The sequence below is a fragment of the Micromys minutus genome, assembly GCF_963924665.1.
Source record: "Micromys minutus genome assembly, chromosome: 26".
Classification (NCBI taxonomy): domain Eukaryota; kingdom Metazoa; phylum Chordata; class Mammalia; order Rodentia; family Muridae; genus Micromys; species Micromys minutus.
Genome location: NC_137961.1, coordinates 7,560,316 through 7,568,417, shown reverse-complemented (window position 1 = coordinate 7,568,417; position 8,102 = coordinate 7,560,316). Strand labels below are relative to the sequence as shown.

General features: G+C 44.8%; 1 pseudogene across 1 annotated transcript; it reads left to right on the top strand.

The window, feature by feature from the left end:
• Window positions 1–3,391: 3,391 nt before the first annotated feature.
• On the top strand, window positions 3,392–4,416 carry LOC308437689 (sorbitol dehydrogenase-like; annotated as a pseudogene). The gene has a single exon. The product of its transcript is annotated as a sorbitol dehydrogenase-like (transcript).
• Window positions 4,417–8,102: the final 3,686 nt, after the last annotated feature.

Below are 8,102 nucleotides of genomic sequence, written 5' to 3'. Positions count from 1 at the left end.
CATATAAACATTATGAAAGATCATAAGACCAGGTAATACATCAAATTCTTTTTAAAGGGTGAAATGATTAGCAGAGTAGGACTTCAATCTTTTCTATTTGAGAGGGTTTGCTTACTGAGAAGGGAATGTGCAACCTGACTAAGCCACCCACTCTGGAAACTGCCTGCAAAGGGAGAACTGGAGCTGGTTTAAAATGGTACAGGGGATCCCATGGCATAATAGGAACGAATAACAGGAAGAATCCGGCTGCCAGCAGGCTGGAAGTGGGCATCTGTGAAGGTTGGCTTGGGTGCCTGTTTCTGAGAAGAGAGAAGGGAGACCAAAGAGGTTAGAGAGGGAAAGAAGACACTGTGGGTTGAGGCCAAAGGTGGGGTGTGGGGGCTTGTTAGTATGATCAAAAGTAGAAGAGGAACCATCTGGTTTGGGCTGCATAGGTAGGAGGAGCTGTTTTTAACTTAGTTGCCTTATACCATGTCATCAGTTTTAATCAAGACGGGAGGGAAGTCACATAGCCATCTTTGCTACGGTTGGCAAGGATGGATTTTGCTATCAGCCATGAGACTCCCTCAGAAGCTAGGATGGCAGCAAGCCACATGTTTCCTTTAAGATTACCTATTGACAGATTTTTTTATTTTTTTTTAACAATCAGCCCCGGCATCGCAAGTTTTAATGTGCGTGTCGCAGATTTTACAGGATTTTAATCATGTGTGCTTACAAATCCTGAGGTAAGACTTGCACATCAGCAAAAGTTTTATAGAGAGTTAACCCAAAACGGAAAGAGTATGAGAAGAGTAGCAGTAGTCCCCACTGGGAGCAGTCTGTCCCTTTATTCCGTTTGGCTCTCCTTTCTGATGAGCCTTTGGAGGAGAGCTTTAAGTAATACTCGAGTCTAGAGGAGGGGGAGCCATACTTCAATTCAGAGAAGCTTTTGCTTAAAGCCAAAACAACACAAAACATAAAACAGTCTGATGCCATCCATACCTAAAAGATACCTGAATCCCTGTATAACTGAATTCAGTACACTAAGAACAAAACAGCTTAGAGATAGAAAATATTTGGGCCCTGGCTGTAGAAAGAGGACTCAGCAGGACGAAGCTAGATGTGTACCAGCCACTGAAGAGCAAAGAACGTGTGCCGTGTGTGTGCGTGCTGTAGCTGGCCTACTTGTTTGGCCCCCACCCCCACATCCTGCTATGTCTTTCTCCTGGCTCTTACTTTTCAAACTTACAGACCTCTCAGTAGAGGGCATGGGAGACTAGATAAAAACAAATAGGGCTTGGAGCATAGGAAAAAGAAATAGGGAACTGGGAATCTATTTCAGTACCCTGGTCGCTCTGAGTATTTGCAAAGGTCCCAAATAATATTAGGGTCTAGGGTGTCATTAAGTAGGCTTTTAAATTTTTAAACCAAAGGGATATTGAGGCTAAGTTCAATTGAAAAAGCGAATAAATGTAGGGCCCTGTCAGGTCAGGGGCTAGGTGTAGTGACTGGAGATGTTCTAAAAGTCATACATGGGGAATGAGAGGGTTAGAAGATGCCATTCCCATGGCCGAGAGAAAGGAAGGAGAAAGTCACTGCATCTTATAGTCTGGGGTATTTCCAGAATTCAGAGAGGACTGAAAGAGGACCAGGCTATTCAGTGGGCCATCACCACATACAAGGAGGAGTCCGAGAATTAGCTTGGCTAAGCCAGAAGAGAAATTCAGCACCTGGTACTAGGGATTTCTAAGAGGCCTGGAGGCAAGGAGGAAAACTGAGCTCTAGAAGGGGTGGAGGGGGATTCCCGTTCACTGGAAAGGATTGGGGAACAGGGTTACAAAAACCACAAGGGCATAAAGGAGCTGTGGGACAACAGGCAGCTCCAAAGGAAGATGAGAGAAGAGGGCAGGAAGGGACCAGTAGCCTAGTTGGGGCTAAGAAAACTACGAGATTGCAACTCCAAGGGTGGAGGGACAGGGTCAGGTGAAGAGGGCCAGCTGTAACCTTACAGACTGTGGCTGGGTACCAGAAAGGCTGGGATGCTCACTTCCTCAGACTCATTCCTCACCCAAAAAGTAAACTTACCTAATTGCCATCAGTGGTTGAGGTGCTAAGAAACTATTAGCAGGACAGTGAGTCTGTTGAGGGTGACTGGAGATGAAGGATAAAGTCTCAGTGCAGCTCCGACTTAGAGACAGGATGCAGGTTCCAGGAAAGCCTGTCCAAGTTATAACGATGGAAGTATTACATCTCTGGAAAGAAAGGTATGCTGCTAGTTGATAACCAGGGCATACCACAACGTTACACTGCCCAGCAAGCCTTACACAAGAGATTTAATGGGAGGGGGAAAACCCAGTAGAGTGGCTGCTTCTGCTTGAGTGAGAAACAGCTGAGAACTGGTTAGAAAGACAGGGTTTATATAGGATTTCTTGGGGGTTGTGGGGAGGCACTGTTCCAGAGTGGAGCTTTCCAGGATGGGAATCAGTGGGTTTTCAAGTTCACCATTTTGGCTTTTTACGATGAAGGATAGGATAGGGGCTGGGTTGTTGTTGACAACAGTTAAATATCTGGTTCATGCTAAACTTAGGGGAAAAAAGAAGAAGTATTTAACTCAGTGAAAGTCCAAACAGCCTGCATAGGCTTTTATGGTAGATGGCCCTAGTAGAGTGGGGTTGAGAATATGCAGTTATGTTTCCAGAACAAAGCATCAGGCATCAGACTTGGGGTTTCATGGGGACTCACAATCAGAAGGGCCTGAGACCACATCGAAGCTGTTCCACACCGTTCAGGGAGTCTGCCACTAGGCCTTCAACTACTGTAGGTCTGGAACATCTCACTGCCCATTTGGTAACGGTTTGGTCATCAACTTGACACTCTAAAAAAGCACTAGAAACCTTTAAGAGGGACCTATAAGGCTGAGTCTAGCCTTGGAGGGAATTGTGAGATATGGCACTTTCCCCTCTGTCCCTGCTATCAGAAGGTAAGAAACTTTACAAACTTTTGTTCATGATATGCTCCTTGCCCAGGTCACGAAGCACAGGGTGTGATGGTTTGTATATACTTGGTTAGGAGGTGTGGCCTTGTTGGAATAGGTGTAGCCTTGTGGGAGGAAGCATGTTACTGCGTAGGCAGGCTTTGAGGGCTCCTAATGCTCAGGTTTCCCCAGTAGGGCAAGAGAGTCTCCTCTTGGTTTTTTTCTGCCTGCTCTTGAATCAAGATGTAAAACTCTCAGCTCCTTCTCCAGAACCCTGTCTGCCTGGACACTGCCATGTTTCCTGCCATGATCATTACAGACTGAACCTCTGAAACTGTAAGCCAGCCCCAACTAAATGGTATCCTTTATAAAAGTTGCCTTGGAGAAGCACCAGCTCCCCACCAGGTCCAGCAGACACCTCAAAGAGGGGAGAGCGGCATGACAGCTACAGCTAAGGGCAAGAACCTGTCCCTGGTGGTGCACGGTCCTGAAGACGTTCACCTGGAGAACTACCCAATCCCTGAGCTGGGTCCAAATGACGTGTTACTAAAGATGCGTTCAGTGGGGATCTGCAGCTCGAATGTTCACGACTAGGAGCATGGCCAAACTGGGATTTTGTTGTGAAAAAGCCAATGGTGCTTGGGCATGAAGCTGCTGGAACAGTCACAAGTACGAGAGTCAGTAAAACATCTAAAACCAGGGGATCGGGTTGCCATGGAACCTGGCGTTCCCCAAGAAATGGAGGATTATCCGCAGATACAGTCTGACGCCATCAATCTTCTTCTGTGCCACACCTCCGGTGACGGGAACCTCTGCTGCTTCTATAAGCTTCCTGACGGTGTCACCTTCGAAGAAGGGGCCCTGATTGAGCCCCTCTCTGTGGTGATCTGAGCCTGCCGTCGAGGTTCAGTTTCCCTAGGGAACAAGGTCCTTGTGTGTGGAGCTGGACCAGTCGGGATAGGCACTCTGCTTGTTGTCAAACCAATGGGAGCTGCTCAAGTAGTGGTGACTGACCTATCTGCCTCTCAGTTGGAACCTGGAGCAGACTTCACCATCTAGGTTGCCGAAGAGAGCTGAGGAAATTGCCAGGAAGGTGGAAAGTCTGCTGGGGAGCGAGCCAGAGGTCACCATTGAATGCACAGGAGCGGAGTCTTCCATCCTGAACTAGCATCTATGCTACTCCCTCTGGCGGGACCATGGGGATTGTGGGAATGGGCTCTGAGATGATCAGTTTACCCCTAGTGCACGCAGCTGTGCAGAAAGTGCATATCAAAGGCGTGCTTCGATACCGCAACACGTGGCCAACGGCAATCTCCATGCGCGCATTGAAGACTTTGAATGTAAAGTCCTTAGTTACCCATAGGATCCCTCTGGAGAAGGCTGGAGAAGCATTTGAAACAGCCAAAAAGGGAGTGGGGCTAAAAGTTATGATCAACTGTGACCCCAGTGACCAGAACCCCTAAACATGAACTGATCTATTCCCTCAGCCCACTCTTTCAGCATCTAAGAGCTAAATGTCTAGAACGAGAAGCCATTAATGCAGAACTTTCTTTTTGAATGGTAAAAATAAATAAAAATAATAAACTGAAGCCAAGAGCCTTTGAGGAGTTGGCGTGCCTTAAAGACAGACAGACAGATGTAGGTACACCTTGGGGGACCTTGTATCCAGAATGAGATGCTCATACTGAGGAAAGTCTAGCACAGAGTCTGGCAGATAGGTCCTGGGAATGCCCTTTCTCTAGTGCCTTCTTTGGGTGAGGAGATGAAGCGTGCCTTTGTCCATGTTCCACTGTGGGTGCCAGGGAGTGGGGCTGGCTTATGAAGAAATGGCTTCATTAATATGGCAGTGGTCCCAGAGCTGTTCAGAACACAGTTTTTCTCAAGCTAAGTGTCATTTGACTTGAGAGGAATAAGAAGAGGGACTTGCCTTCTGAATCCAGGCAAGGAACTGATCAGAAGAATAGGGCAAATCCCAGACGAGGTACAGGAGCTTACATTCCCAGATGTAGAAAGAATAAAGGCACTCAGGCTCTGCCCAAAGACCACCTCTGCCTCAGCTCCTAAGAATTCTGTCCCTCCATTTGCAAAATGGAGGCTCACCTCCCCAACACAGCTCATTCATGATCAGGAGCAGTACCAGTTGCTAAGCAACCAGAAGACTTCCACCCAAAGATCTTAAATCCTGCCTAACTCATCAAGGGGGCCACAGGAAGACTTGCATTCCCCACTCACAGGACTAGACCCCTCTCCCGGGCTCACTCACAGGCAATTATCCCTTTCTAGTCAGTTCTGGCTATCAGAAGATGCTCCCTTCCTAGTTGCATAAGGCTGATGCTATCTGTTGGATGGGTATCACACAGGTCATTAAATCACAGAGCTTTTCTTAAAAGATTTGGGTCCAAATCACACCCTTTATGATCTTAAGATAGTCAAGAAGATATGCACAGTAACTGTGATGTAACGTGGGCTGCAGTCTATAACCCACCTCCAGCTATGAGTAGGGGACATAAGAAGAAAAAAAAAAAAAAAAAAAAAAAAACTCTGCTGGGGAAGATCACAGCCAAAACCTGAGCTTTCTCAAACTGCTTCTCATAATAAACTCTGCTGCTGGTGTCCAACTCTAAGAATAAAAGAGTTGCACTGGACATGGTGTCTCTTCACAGCGATGAAACCCTAACTAAGACACAGAACAAAGTAACCTTGGTCTGAAAGCTATGAAACTTTGATCTACAAAGGACATCACCTTCCAAAGTTGAGTAGATGCTAACAAACATGCCTCACCTCTCAAAAGCCATCACACTATGTGACTACCAGCAGCAGCACATGGATGCTAAGGTCAGATGAGACGCAGCCATAGCTGAGTTGACAGTAGGTTATCTAGAAAACATAACCACGCTTTATTACTGGCACTAAGACGTTTAAAGCTGTATCCACAAAGCTTGTGCTTTTGGAAATTTTGCATAATTGTGCAAAGACTTGTGCATAAAAGGATTTTCTTGACATAGTTATTTTTAAATTGCTGTTAGAATAAATTCTGGTAGGACTTTACTAATAGACAGCAGGACTTCTGAGAAAGCAAACATTGTTCTGCCCACTGCAAAGTGCTGTCCGCACATATCAAAAGATAATTAACAAAGATTCAAAAGCTTTCATCTGGAGCTTTCAATTCAAGCTTTGCATGTTTACAATTTCAATGTTATGCTGACTTCTTTTGTTCTAAAGAGTAATTTTCATTTCTAATAATTTTAATACCAAAAAAAGGATCCCATTAAAACACAAAGTAGAATAATAGTGTTAAGGAAAACATGCTACACCAAACATTAAGAAAGAATGTAATTTAGGTTATAATGAGTGGCTCATAGCACAGAAAAACAAGAGTTTTAGGAAATTGATAAGATCCCCTGGGCGTGATCTAGAAGAGATGGAAAAACAGGGCTGATTTGCAGCTTAATAGAATGACAAAGATTAAGAGAGAAAACTGAGAGGCTCTGGCACCAAGAGAGATGTGAAGACTCCAACAGAAAGCACTCCAAGCCACCAGCCTCCTCTGAGCTTGCAGCCACTTTGCATCTGATCCTCTGGGTATGGTGTAATGCTTCCCTTTGGTTCCTGTGATCTTAGGTGATTTAATGTGCTGCGGGCCTAGAGCTTCAGTACATTTGTGTACTCTTGCAAATTTTCTTCTGCAAAAATCTACCCTCAAATTTAAATCTACAAAAAGAAGCTCAAGTCAAGTTTTATAAATCAAAATACTTCTCAAGCACACTGGGGCTTCATGATCTGGTTTTTGGGTTTTTTTTTTTTTTTTTTTTTTTTTTTGGTTTTTTGTTTGTTTCTTTGTTTTTTTGTTTTTCCTGGCACTCTTGGCATGAACAAAAGAGTAACTGCACACTATATTAATATTAAGTAAGCCCTTTAAACAGACTTCTGCAGATGGTGATATAATTTCATCAACTTTTGTCTCAGAAGACCTGTCTGAACAAAGTCGGCTTAGGAGAGAAGCACCATTAAGAGTTAAGCCATAAACTTCACCTCTCCTCCTGATCCTCAATATACTATGGGGAAGTCACCATAACTGTGACTCTGAAAGAAATAGTGTGATTGTGCTAGGCAACACCAGTTCCATTCTTGAGCCATGAATTTCAGTCATAAGACTGAAGGCAGGATGGCAGACTACATGCCAGTCACAGCTCAGCGATGTGTTGCTAAAACTGCTTGCGACCTGTTGCTCATCCAGAACAAAAGTAAAAATTAGATGTATGTGCTGGTATGGAGTTCCACCATCTGGATGGCTTCAGCAATAACACTTATTTTTGTCACAGGTTTAAAGGCTGGAGAAAAAGATCAAGATGTTGGCAGTATTGGTTTCTCCCGGAGCTTCCAGCATGGCTTGCAGATGGTGACATGTTCATACTGTTCATGTATCACCTGTGAGTGCATGTATGTGCCAGACATCTCTGTCAGGTTCTTAATCTTTTCTTATTACAGATTAGGACTCTCGCATGACCTCATTTTGCTTCAATTACCATGTTAAAAATCTTATCTTCAGCAATGAAGATTACATAAGAGAATTTTATACCCAAATACATCCACACCCTAACCAGGGTTTGGACTTCAGTGTATGACTCCTAGGACAACATTTTTCAGACGGGTTAGGGTTAGGGTTAGGGTGGTTAGGGTTAGGGTGGTTAGAGTTAGGGTGGTTAGGGTTAGGGTGGTTAGGGTTAGGGTGGTTAGGGTTAGGGTGGTTAGGGTTAGGGTGGTTAGGGTTAGGGTGGTTAGGGTTAGGGTTAGTGTTAGGGTTAGGGTTAGCAGCACATGAAGCAGAGCACTCCAGTGCAGTCCTCTGTGAAACACGCTTTTCTAGAAGAGAGGAATAGGGTTGCCTCCAGGAGTTTTGCAGTGAGGGGAACATAGTCAAGGTATTTCTATGTTGCAAAGGCTAGCCAGAAGCTCCTTCTCTCCTGGGCTGGGCCATGCTACAATGCTCCACTGTAAAAATCCCTCTGTTTTAATTCAACAAGATGATTTATATGTTTGATCTCCATTGTGATTGATTTCAGCTGAGTGAATGATCTCAGTGGATACTTCCGGGAAGAGAAATGAGCTCGTGCTGAAGACATTCACCTTAGTTTCCTAAGGCTGCCAA